Source organism: Rhincodon typus, chromosome 19 (genome assembly GCF_021869965.1).
Source record: "Rhincodon typus isolate 14 chromosome 19, sRhiTyp1.1, whole genome shotgun sequence".
NCBI classification, from domain to species: Eukaryota; Metazoa; Chordata; class Chondrichthyes; order Orectolobiformes; family Rhincodontidae; genus Rhincodon; species Rhincodon typus.
This window is the reverse complement of record NC_063350.1, coordinates 24,282,826-24,296,150: the sequence shown is the minus strand read 5'-3', so window position 1 is coordinate 24,296,150 and position 13,325 is coordinate 24,282,826. Positions and strand designations below refer to the sequence as shown.

The following is a 13,325-nucleotide window of genomic DNA, read 5'->3' as shown; positions in this document are numbered from 1 at the left end:
TTCCTGCTCCTATGATGCTGCTTGGCCTGCTGTGTTCATCCAGCTCTACACCTTGTTATCTCAGATTCTCCAGTATCTGCAGTTCCTACCATCTCTGATACAATTCATAATTTGTGTCAGGTTATCACTAAAGTCACTAATAAATTAGAAAAGGTATTATCTTTCTGTGCTGAGATACTTTGGTATCTTGATGAGGTCATTTTTGATTCAGAAGAAGTTACATCCAAAAGGCAATCTACAACAATGGAGCCCAAACTCCAACCTTAGCAGACAGTTCTGGTCATACCATGGAAGTGTTTTGAATAAGTGCCATAGTTTGGTGAATTATTGTGGCATATTGATTATTCATCATTAATGCATCATCACAATCCCCAAAGTGAGAAAGGGAGGGAGGCAGAATCAGCTTTTAACATCCATCAACTTTCTGCAGAACAGAAGATCAGGTCGATATAAAGAGCACTTTAATGTCAGCAAATCATTTATAATGATATTGCTGATAAAAACAGTAACAGTGTTTCACACAATACATGGAAACAGTGGCACAATTTCCTCTATGTTTGGCGTAACAATTTAATAAATCCATTTTTAATTAACATGTTTATGATTTTGTTACACATTTCTTTAAGTATAAAACAGCCCAATTTGGACAGGGGCAGGGGAGGGGTCTTAAAGATTTTCCTGTACTGCAGTCTAATCAGTCGCAGTTTTCAAACAATATTCCACGTGAAAGTCACATTATTGGTCAGTGTCCAGGTGATTTTGTTAAGCAAAATTCGCAGTGCTTTCTGAATACTTTCTTTAATTACATTTGAATTTCAAATGTTTATGATTTCCTAACATTTTCTGATGCTATTACCCCTTTCGTAATTACTTCTCTGTCTAATTCTAAACCAATAAGTGTTCTGATTAGCAGAGTACATTCACAGAAAGCTGAACATGTCCACATTACAATCCTCACATGCTCATTTAAATCAATGAACATACTATACCTATGCACAAATAGGGACAGAGTTAAAATTAAAATGCATGCTAACTTTGATCATCTAAAGTTTTTCTCTTAAATTTCCTAATCTTATAAACTGACCAATTTCAGAACTGCTTTATGATATGGAAAAATGGTTAAAGAAAATGATAAATGAGCAGTATAATTACTAGGATCTGGCCACATGTTTAATTTGCTCCAAATTCTAATCACTGATACAAACATTGCAGCATATGGTATCAATCCCATTCTGAAACTGAAATGGATGCAACTTAAATGAAAAATGCACTTCTTTGAATTTTCAAAATTCAAATCGGTAAGCAAATAGAAATAAGCAGGGCTTTCTTGGTAAAACTCCTTTTGATCATTCTTTTTAAACTTTGGAAACCTCCTATGGCTATGCTTGCTGTACATCAAAAGGTGGAGTTAGCTAAAAGTAGTTCTGGGATAGAAATGAGGCAGACAAAACAAGTTTATAATATGAACAAACATGACTTTGGAGAAGGACTTAAATTAAACAACAGCAGGGATAGGCTCACTGAGTATTTTTAAGGTTGGGTTAGACAGATTTTTCATTAACAAGAGAGCCAAAGGAGCTTTGACCTAGGCAACAAAGTGGGGCAGAAGGGGCAGGTTGGACACAGGTAATTGGAGGTGAAAATAAAACAATGCAGTTCAGTGCAGTAGTAGTGGTGGGATTTGAGGGTGAGCAATGGTTGCGCATTATGTATGCGCAGTCAAGTTCAAGAACTGCGCAGTGGAAGCATGATATGCAACAATCAGACATTGCATCTGTCACACAATATTCACCCAGCTATCACAAAGGCTCGAAGATTTTAAGCTATTAGATGGCATCTATTCTGCTTGTGACAAACTCATACCACATTTGATTAGCTGCATCTGTACAGATGCAGAAAACTTTGCCTTGCATGATGAATTGATCACTCGGAAGTAATTTAAATTATACGCTCTTGAAAATAAATGATCACGGGCATGTAACCTCAACACTCCTTTTTACACACGTATTTGGTGGCATAACGCCAAGATAGGAAACAAAAGATTCAAAAGCTTCCTATATTGTTTTTGGCACTTTACCTTTCTGTTTAGTGTTTATTATTTACTAAAATGGCATGGTTTAAAAAGACAAGACAGACTTCATCACAATAGAAACACCAGCAATATTTTTGGAAGAGGAGATGTCACCACAGTCAGTTTAGCCAAAATGAATAATGTTCAGGCAAAAACAAGCGACTGGCAACAGCACGTCATGACAAAGGACTTACAGCTTCAACTGCATTCTGTTGTGCAAGTCAACATGCATTGCAGTCATTCTGAAAAATGTGAAACACTAACTGCTGGTCATAAACTTTGAAGTTACATTAAGATGTGTTTTGCCTGGTAAATTTAGGCCTGAATTCCAAACATTGGTGAATGGGAGACCGCAACATTTGCCACTATCTATTAGTAAATGCTTGTTAAGAAAATATGTATGTTAAAATACACTTACCTATTGCGTGCTCAAGGCAGCTTCTACCTTAAAATCACTGTATGTGACTAAAATGGTGTGACTGTAACCAGTCTGTGGCTAATTAGAATTTTCCAGTTAACAACACTGTCTAAAAGGAGCCTCAGAGAAATAGCAAACAAAATCAGTTACTGAAACTCAGGAGGAGAGTTGATCAAGGCTTGGCCAAATAGATTTTGAGGAGGAGATCGAGGCTGAAAATCAGAGGGGTTTAAGCAGAGAATTCCACAACACAGAGCCAGAACTGCGTGAAGAACGGAAGACAAATGGGCACCTTGGTTACGGATGAGCTGGAGTTTACACACCACAGAGGATGGAAAGCTAACCAGGATAGCGTTGAAATTGCAGAGCCTGCAGGTGACTCAGACATGGTAAAGAACTTGAACATCAAAGGACCAAAGCATGGGGAGGGGTCGGCAATGTTACAAAGGAGTAAGCAGCCTTTGTGACAGTCATGATAGGAAATCGTAAGGTCAGCTTGGCTCGACAAGGGGGCAAACATTTTGACCAGCCTTAAATGTGGCCAGGAAACAAAACCAGAGGTGCCTTCAAATCTCAAGCCAATCTGTTATTTAATTTATGTAGCAAATCTACCTGTTGTGATGAAAGCGGCATGATATCAATGAACGTTTTCAGCGTTTCAATTTCAAAAACATGGCATGTGGGTATTGATTACATTATGAAGGAATTTTAGTGAAAAAAACACTAGGTCAGCGAGCCTTTCCAGAACAGTGGCCTAATCTGGTATGTATCAGAGTGCAAGCGATTGTGACCAGGTAAAGTGATATATGCAAAATTGCTTATGCTGCAGTGGTTTGTGACAAATGGAGCAAATATTGAAGGCTTTTAGTTTGTTCTCAGTTCATTAGAATCAAGGATTGATTTGAGTTTAGAAAACCTAGAAATTTCTGCAGTTCAAAAGTTTTGACTGGGATCAGCAGTCTCTCTTCTCTGAGAGAGTTTTTTTCAGAGCAGCTAAGGGAATGTGCTACCTCAGTAGAAAAGTCTGGTTTGTGCAACTTCAAGACTAAGATTGCTTCGTTAAAAATCTGTAAATGCTTAGAAGCTGAAAGAGGATAATCACCTAATTTGGAGCATTCATGTAAGACGACTTTAGAAGTTGAAACAAGATAACCTCCTGGTTTTGAGCATTCATGTAAGATGACTCTATAGTTCACATGACAGAAACTGGTAAAAAAAGTTAAATTCATTCAAGAGACTGCACTGGCTGGTCTAGCATTTATTGCCTATTCCTACTTACAATGAAGAAGGTGGTAGTGAGCTGCCTTCTTGAACCATTGCAGTCCATTTGGTGTAGGCACACCCACAATGTTTTTAGGGAGAGAGTTCTGAGAAATTGAAGGAATGGCAAAAATTTCCAAGTCAGGACAGTGAATGACTTGGAGAGAACCTACAACCGGTTGTGTTCCCTTGTCTCTTCAGGTGGTTGTGGTCATTTAGAATGCACGTACATGTTTTGATATAAAATCTGACCCTTGATCTGATTATATCTCTGTGAGTAGACAGTGGACAGGTTTTGGGGAGTCAGGAGGCGAGCCCCGACCTCCTCTGGTAGCCACAGCATTTGTAGGCCTAGTCCAGTTCAGTTTCTCAGCAACGGTTTAAAAAAGAAACAGTATACAGGTAGTGAAGGATTCAGCAATGCGTCAGTACCTGATGAGTTGTGAATAGAGCTGCACATTGTGCAATCATTGCCAAACATCCCTATTTCTGACCTTATGATAGAGGGAAGGTCATTGATGAAGCAGCTGAAGATGGGTGGGCCTAGGACACTGCCCTGGGGAACTCCTGACAAAATGACTTGCGGCTGAATGACCATCAACACCATAACTATGTGCTAGCTATGAATCCAACTAATCGAGAGTTCTCCCCTTTATTCACATTGGCTTCAAGGAGCTAAGGGCTCCTTGATGCCACACTGGGTCAAATGCTGCCTTGATGTCAAGGGCAATCACTCTCACTCACCTCTGGAATTCAGCTCTTTTGTCCACGTTTGAACCAAGGCTGTAATGAGGTCAGGACTGGAGTTGCTGTGGTGGAACCCAAACTGGATATCACTCAGCAGGTTATTGCCAAGCAGGTGCTGCTTGATAGCATTGTCTGTGACCAATTCCATCACTTTACTGTTGATTAAGAGGAGACTGATAGAGTGGTTATTGGCCAAGTTGGATTGGTTGTGTTTTGTGTGTACAGGACATACCTGGGTAATTTTCCACATTGTCAGGTAGATGCCAGCATGATAAGTGTATCTGAACAGCTTGGATAGGAGTATGTCAAGTGCTGGAACTCAAATCTTCAGTACTATTGCTGGAATATTAATACAGCCAGTATCCAGCACCTTCAGCTGCTTCTTGATATCATGTGAATTCAATCAAATTGGCTGACGACTAATTGATTGTGCAGCAGGTAATTGATCTCTGATGCTGGGGTCCTCCAGAGGAGACTAAGATGGATCATCCACTCACTGATGATTGTTTCAATGCTTTGGCCTTATCTTTTGCACTGTTGTACTAAGCTCCCCCATCATTGGAGGATGGGGATATTTGTGGAATCGCTTCCTCCAATGTGTTGTTTAACAGTGCAGCACCATTCACAACTGTACATGGCAGATCTTAGATCTCAGTGTTCTGGAGGGTCACTGGACCTGAAACATTAACTCTGTTTCTCTTTCCACAAATGCTGCCAGACCTGCTGAGTTGTTCCAGCAATTTCTGATTTTGTTTTAGATCGGATCTGGTCATAGAATTGCTTACCGCTACTTTTTTTTGTCATGTAGGCTACCCTGGGCTGTAGTGTCACAGGGGAGGCACCTCATTTATAGGAATGCCTGGTGTTGCTCATAGCATGCCCTCCTGCACTCTTCATTGTATCACTGTTCCCCTGACTTAATGGTAAAGGTGGAGAGGAGGCATATGCTGAGCTACAAGTGTACAATTCTACTGCTGCTGATGGCCACATTGCCTCAAGGATGCCCAGTTTTGGATCCATTTGAAATCTATCCTATATATCCTCAAATTGAAGCCAGTTCTTAGTCTCAGCAAGAACCTGTGCTCTTACCACAGACACAGGTATCTGCAGATGGTAGACTGGCGATGATGAGATCAAGTAGGTTTTTCCCTAATTACCTGCTGCACAAACAGTCCAGCAGCTACGTCCTTTTGAAGTTAACCAGCTGGGTGCTTTGTTGATGGGTATTAAAGATGCTTGGCTCGCGTGCACGCGTACGCATGTGTGGTTCTGGGGCTGCTATCTCTCATGACAGAGGGAGGGACCACTGATGGTGGCTTAACCCAAGGCTGACCATGCCTCAGGCGAGGGACAAGGCTAAGAAGACAGGACATTCATGCGGGGTCTAACATTAGGCGTGATTTTACAATTGGATGACATTTGCTGGATAAACTTGAATATGCAAGGAATTGCACTGACCACCAATTTAGCATTGTCAGTTGGGCCCGCAGAACAGCACACTTAATGCACACTGGAAACTAGATATATTAATGCACAGCTCCCTGCACGTTGCAGACAGAAATAACACGGACACACAACACACCTGTTTCAACTCAACAAAATAGGTCAGTCTTTCGCTGAATAATTTCTCAAGGCAATACCCTGATCAATCAACTTGCCTGGTTTAAAACTGAAACAAAGTCTGGCTAGTAAACTGTCAATCAGCACTAATAGATCCTTAATAGGGAGGCAATGGCCTAGTGGTATTACCCCCGAATTGTTAATGCAGAGAGCCAGGTAATGTTCCGAGGCTCTTGAGTTCAAATCCCATCATGGCAGATAATGGAAATTGAATTCAATAATTTATAAAAATTTTGGAATTAAGAGTCTAATGATGACCATGAATCCAATGTTGATTGTCAGAAAAAGCCATCAGGTTCACTAAAGTCCCTTAGAGGAAAGAAGTCTGTCATCTTCACATGTTCTGGCCTGTACGTGACTCCAGACCCATAGCAATATGGTTGACTCTGAACTGCCCTCTAGGCAAAGAATATACTGGCCTTGACAGTGGCAGCCTCATCCAATCAATCAATGAATTAAAAAAAATTCTCCATAGACAATGCCTCAACTGTCCACATGCTAACCAATAGACATTCTCCTCTGATGTAGTATAAATGTTGATTCTCCCTTTGAATTAGTATTCTTGAGAAATATCCTGAGGAATGCAAAATGACTGTGTTCTACATTGTCTTTTGTGTTTATCAAAAAAAACCTGTTGTTCTGCAGCCTTGTCTGACTATGGTTTAGTTAGTGATCACCACATTAACTACAATTTCAAAGTAAGTGATGTATCAGGTCTGATTTTATTGAGATCTGACTTGAGCACAAGTATCATCAACTGGGGTCATCACTGGGGCTTGGTCTAGACGCTGACAAGTTGGCAGGACATCACTGAGATGGCAGAGCCTAAAGGTGACACAGGCATGGCTAAGTGTCCTGTTCAATCTGTAACTAGAATTGGCTACCAATCTCAAGCCTATTTGTCATTTAATTGGATCCGTTCCAAATCCACCTACCTACTTTGAATCCATATCACCACATGCACTGGAAGTTAGGAAATGAAATTAGAGTACCTGAGATTGAGTCAATATACTGGTATGGATTTTGAATAGGTTAAGTGACAGAAAGCAGAGAGTAGAAATAAACAGATGATTTGAACAATGACAGGCTGTTATTACAGTGATACTACAAGGGTCAGTGCTAAGGCCACAACTGTTCACAAATGTTGACATGGAGACCAACTGTAAAATTTGCAAATTTGCTGAGAACACCAAACTGGATGGAAATGCAAGTTGTGAGGAGGATACAATAAGGATTCAAGAGGACTTGAACAGATTAGTTGAATGGTCCAGAACATGGCAGATGGATTATAATGTAACTGAGTATGATACTATTCACTTTGGTAAAAAAAAAGGCAGAATATTTCTTAAATGGTGGGAGATTGGGATGGGTGGTCAGCTGAAGAAATCTTGGGAGATGCATCACTAAAAGCTACTACGCCAATGCAACAAAAAATTAGAAAGATAAACAGCAAGTAACAGTAAACAGTAATCAAGTAACAACAATCTCATTCAGTTGAAAAAGAGGAAAATAATGTGGCTGACAGTACCAAAGGTTAGAACGGGTCAAGTTCAATGAGGAAAGATAAGAACAGAAGAGAGATTGGGGAGGCAATCTGGTATTGACACTGAACCAGTAACAGACCCAGGTAATGTTCTAGGAACACGAGTTCAAATCCTGCCATGGCAGATGGTGAAATCTGAACTCACGAAAACTCTGCAATGAACGGTCTAATTATAACCATGAAATCATTGTCAATTGTCAGAGAGACCCACCTCATTCACTAAAGTCCCTTCGGTAAGGTAACTTATATTCTTACCTTGTCTGGCCTATTGTGACTTCAGATCTACAGCAACATAGTTGACTCTTAACTGCTATTACTAGTCTCACTATTAGGGATGAGCAATAAATGCTGATTGAAGCAGTGACGCTTGAGAAAAGGAATTTCTCGTCTCAGAGGGTAGTGAATGTTTGAGAAGCTCTACTCTAGAGTTCTGTGGAGGCTAGATCTGTGTAGATAGACTTCTGAATGATCAGGGAGTTGAGCAAATGGCATGAAAGAGGAGTTGAGGCTTAGGCAGATCAGCCATGATCTTGTTCAATGTTGGTGTAGGCTTGAGGGAATGAATTGCTTACTCCTCCTCCTGTTTGTCATGTACATATGCTTATCACTATTGAATTAATGTGGCAGAGGAGAAAAGTGGCCAATCTATTAAATACATCTGTAGTGATGTCTTAGTTGTAAGAGGTTAGGCCTAATGCCATGAAGTACAAGTGCAAACTTGGGAATGTGCTGCAGGTGGAAGTTTTTGTCAACTTATAATTTAGATCAGCACTCTGACTTGGAAGTTTAAAACTACAAGATGGTTAAGGAGCCTAGTTAATTGAAACCGCCTGGCAGCAGCATTTATTTATAAATAAATGATACGTTTGAAAGTGTGAAGTGTCAAGAGGGTGTTAAGTGTCAAGAAAGCGTTAAATCACTGCAGCAGAAAGCTGGCTTAGCAGTTGTGACTGTTGGGTGAGAGTCATCAACTCTCTATAAATAGATTTTGCTATTACACAGTGGGTCAAGGCCCAAGTATGAGGAGGTATAAGTGTTAGAATGGGAATTCTGGGCACACAGAGTGAAGGTGGTGTTGCTTTTTATATACTTTTTAAGCCTGCAGAAGCTGGTGAGCATTAATGGCTTCAATTTGCTTAACAGGCAGGCAATTGGTGAGTTTTTAACATTTTTATCCTTCATATATGGGAGGAAGCTAAATTTGGTACTGGTGAAATAAAAATTGCATTAAATTTCTAACAATAAAAGTTAAACAAACAACAGTTCAGGAAAATATGAAGAACCTGCAAAGGATGACAAAGAAAATCTCAAGTAGGCAAAATTGAAGTACAAGAGAAAGCTAGAAAGAAATTTAAAGCAGACAATACAATCATCATTTGGAACATTTAGAAAAATGGAGAGAGTAGCTAAGTTAAGCATTGGTTCCATAGCGAGACTAATTTCTCCCAGTCTGTACAAAAGCACTCCAAAACACCACACAATGACAAGCCAGAAGGACGCAGGAAACCACCACAATCACTCAAGAAAAAGCTCTGAGAAAACTAATGGGACTAAAGGCTCTCAGATGCCCTAGTCCTGCATCCTAAAATCCTGAATGAAGTGGCTGCAAAGATGAGGATGTGTGACTATAAACCTCCAAAAGTTCCCTAGACTTTAGAAAGATCCGAGCAGAATGGAAACCTGCAAATGTAATACAACTATTAGAAAAGGACGGAGACAAAAAGCAGGTTTCTATTGGCCAGAAATTGCTAAAATCTATTACTAAGGTGGTAGTAGAAGGACATTTAGACAATCATAGTTCAATCCACCCGAGTCAACATATATTTGTGAAAGGGAAATTTTGTTCGATTGTTAGAATTCTTTGAGGATGTATCAAGCAAGGTGTGTAAAGGGGAACCAGTTGATGTGGTGTATTTATATTTCCTTAAAGCAATCAACAAAGTGTCACATAAAGAAAATACTGCAAAAGGTAATGGTAATGTCATGGTAATGGGGTGATGAAAGCCTAGAGGATCAGTTAACAAGCTGGAAACAGAGCCAGGAAAAACAGATCACTGTCGAAATGACAAATTGGAATACTGTAGGATCAATCCTTACTAAACGTTAACTCCACTTAATGTTATGAAGTTCACCGCAACCATTGTTTGTTATGACTTCTTGTCTGGTGGCCTGTGCATCCTACACGCACACAAGGTTTTCCAGCACTGTTAGAATCAGTGCACCTCTTTCCTTTGCTCCCACTCGCAGTCTTGAGGGCTATCTTACTCCAAATGGAACACTGGCCTTTATCACAAGGGTAATGGACAATAAAAGTAGGGAAGTCTCACTTCAACCGTGCTGGGAATCGAGAGTCTATACTTTTGAGTACTGCGTACAATTTTCATCACCTTCCTGAAGGAGGGCTATACTTGCATTGGGAAAAAGTCAAAGAAGGATCATGAGGCTGATTCCTGGAATAAGGGTACTGGGATCCAACAAGAAAATAAAGTTAAGGCTACAATCAGATCAGTCATTATCTTATCAAATGAGAAGCAGTCTCAATGCATCAAATCCTACTCCTATTTATGATCTTATTAGGAACTGAATTGATGACCGTAGGAGCGAACCTAAGATAATCAAGTTATCCATGAGACACTGAGATTCTATTGGGTCGAAAGGAAAGCATCATCTTCATTAAAATCAGGTCAGAGTTGAACAGTGAAGACGCGAAGATCGTTTAAAAACTTGAATCTTAAAAATTTAAAAAACTCGAGAGGCAGAGAGCATTTATTTAAAAAAGATAAATGCACAAAGTTATCTCATTCAGAGAGTCCATTATAGGTTAGATTCTTTGTGGTTTGTGCAAGGCAGTGGGATGATAGGCCAAGTAGGCTTTTCCTATTGCATTCATTTTTCATATCCCAAATTCCTATAAGTCAAAACATTTTAGATTTCAAGTTAGAATTTAAAATGTCCAGCTTCCATGCTAGAAGCATGATGGAATTTTACTAGAATTAAACAGTAATGGGTTATGCCACTAGCACTTTGTGTTCTTATTTCAGATTTCCAACATGCATGGTATTTTACTTCTGTGATATTCTGCTGTGTTCAATTCTGCTGCTTTCCAATCATTTTTAACCATTTATGATGAACGCTATGGATTGTGCTTGTAAATAAAGAACAAACTTTTAACATTGTTTCCATTGAACCACACGATTCCAACAATTAGCAGCAGGTTTGCAGCTTTCTGCTGGTAACCTTCTCGTTGTTGGCATTACGCACTATAGTATACAAGAGATGCTGTGAGCTGAGATTTTTCTTGGCCTTTGCATTTGATACTTCAATCATTCTTTACGTTTTGTTGCTTTTTTTGAATACTTGGAGCAGAGTATAGAAAACTTAAAATTATGAATGGGCCTAAGATCAAAGTGATCCATTGCAGTACCGAGTTCAGCAAATTCTAAATTCCCACTGACTGTGTCAAATTTCTCCTTATTATGCTATCATTGATAAATGGGCTCAGAAAGTCTGATACAGAGAAAATCACACTCACCAAGTGAGACATGAAAATCTGCATCTGATCAGTTACAGTTGAGATGGGAGGATTGAGCATGAAAGTGGCCAAACAACTGGCAGTGAAACAATGTCATCAGGAAAAAGGAATGTTCTTATACTATCACCTAAACAAATAAATGAAGGAACAAGTTTTAAAAAGTATATTACAGAAATTTATAAATCTTATCAGGCACAAACCTCAATATGACCTGTTTAAAATGCATGGCTAAACCAAAACTTAGTTTCCATTCACTTATGGATAAAAAATACAATAAAAATTAAGCTTTGATTTGCCAAACTAAACTCTCTAAAATCTTTTAATAGAGTATTTTGTTATGTGGTCCCCTGTAAACAACCTGTGCAACTTGTCACAGAAGAAACATGTGGGGTTTACCAATTAACTTCCTCCCTTAGTCAGATAAGAGCTGGTTTTCATTCATTTCACACCCCCCATCACACAAGAACAAGTGAGGATGAAAAATTAAGTGAGCTTCAGAATGCTACGCAAATCGACATCTCTTAGTGTGGAGCTAGACACCTGTAATAGGCTTAGATTTGGCTTTTTCAATACTGAACTGCCTACCCTTGGTCTTGTGATACAAAACTGAAAACTTGGCTCATTCTCCAGTTTTACACTTCATAAGCTATTTGTAAACTGAGCTTTTAGTTTATTCTTCTCAACTGAACTCTGCTAATTTAGCACAGATTATGAGTAAAACCATCTGCCTACCCAGTTTCTAGAATGTCACTGAAAATATTTGATAAGTAGAGTTCCATATCCACTGCGGTCCTCACACCCTCCGCGCCCCCCACACCTCCCCAAGCAGGAGAGAACATTTTCCATTCTTACCTATCCGAATTATCATGAAATGAACTGCATCAGAACATCTATGAACAAGAGGAGCATACGAAGCATTGATAAAGTGACTAGATTAATGTTCTTTGAGTAGGACGTGTATTGAGGATAGTCTTTTAATTGCTCCTTACAAGTTAATGAACAAAGATGCAAGTGAGGCAACGTTACAGACTGACCTTGTTGATTTGAAAGAACGGCTGGAAAAAGAAAGCATCTGAAATTACATGGCCGAATGCAAATCACCAGTTTTTTTTACAATAAGATATGCACGTGAAGAAACTGTGAGTATTCCTTGGGAGAGGGTGTCTTGCAAGGTAATGCCTTGTACAGACTATGGAGGTTTTGACGCAATTTATTTCAAAATTTGGATTGGACATATTAACCAATTTTTATTTACAAAGACAGCAAGAATCTAGTAATGGTTTTAAATCGTATGTTGCTGGTGGACATTAGCTGTGCTCCAATAAATATGACAGGCAAATGTTTCAGTCTATCAGGTTATAAGGAACATCTTTGTAATGTGTACCTACGTAAATACTCCTATAAGCGTTTATTTAACAGTCTGTTCTATTCCCCATCATCTGCCTTCAAGGAGTCTAATAATTATTGGTAGAGAATGGATAAGTCTGGCAAAATTGGTTATCAGCTGCACTCTGTAACAGCAATAATGTTTTTAAAATTATCACCAGAAAGTTAACATCCCATTTTCAAATGTCAGTTAGCATTTGCTAAGGGTCTGATAAAAGAGGAACTAACATTGTACTATAAACTACCTTCCACAGCTACCATTGTTCGATTCGTCAGCATGATCAGTGATGGATATTTATATAAACAACAGGATTGTTCTGTAACTGAAGTGTGCATTACTATCTTTTTAGATCTGGATTCTTATTCCTATCTTTAAAAAAAATAAAAGACAACTGCAGTCTTCCATTTCTCGATCTTACTCCCAACCTTACACTGCTGTATCCTGGCTCTCTGTTGTGCAGTTATTTTCCTGACTGTTATAACATCAGTATAATGTTCAGTGGCAGCAACGTTATCCTCTTTTAATTATTTCTCACTGATACATTATCCTGTCCTTCACCTCTGCCACCCTTAGAAATAAAACCGCTGTGAATTTTGCATTCCAGTATCACCTGGTATGAAAGTAGAAGCAATAAACAAAATGGTAGTAAATTGCCATTCTGGTTTGAAATATTTTCAGTGTATATGCTATGTGGCTAACAGATACAAGGTAAGAAATGAAAATTCAAAACATTGATCTAAATAAAGC

At 39.1% G+C, this 13,325-nt stretch overlaps 1 protein-coding gene across 11 annotated transcripts in view; it reads right to left on the bottom strand.

The window, feature by feature from the left end:
* The window catches only part of LOC109911602 (zinc finger protein PLAG1-like), a 126,015-nt gene that overhangs the window by 8,287 nt on the left and 104,403 nt on the right, over positions 1-13,325 (bottom strand). Inside the window, exon 1 of one of the 11 annotated variants that reach the window (XM_048608342.1) lies at positions 11,192-11,237. The exons of the other annotated variants lie outside the window; for them this stretch is intronic. The gene's annotated coding sequence lies outside the window, so the exon portion shown is untranslated. Of the gene's footprint in view, positions 1-11,191; positions 11,238-13,325 lie in introns of those variants that run through there. 11 annotated transcript variants of the gene reach the window in all.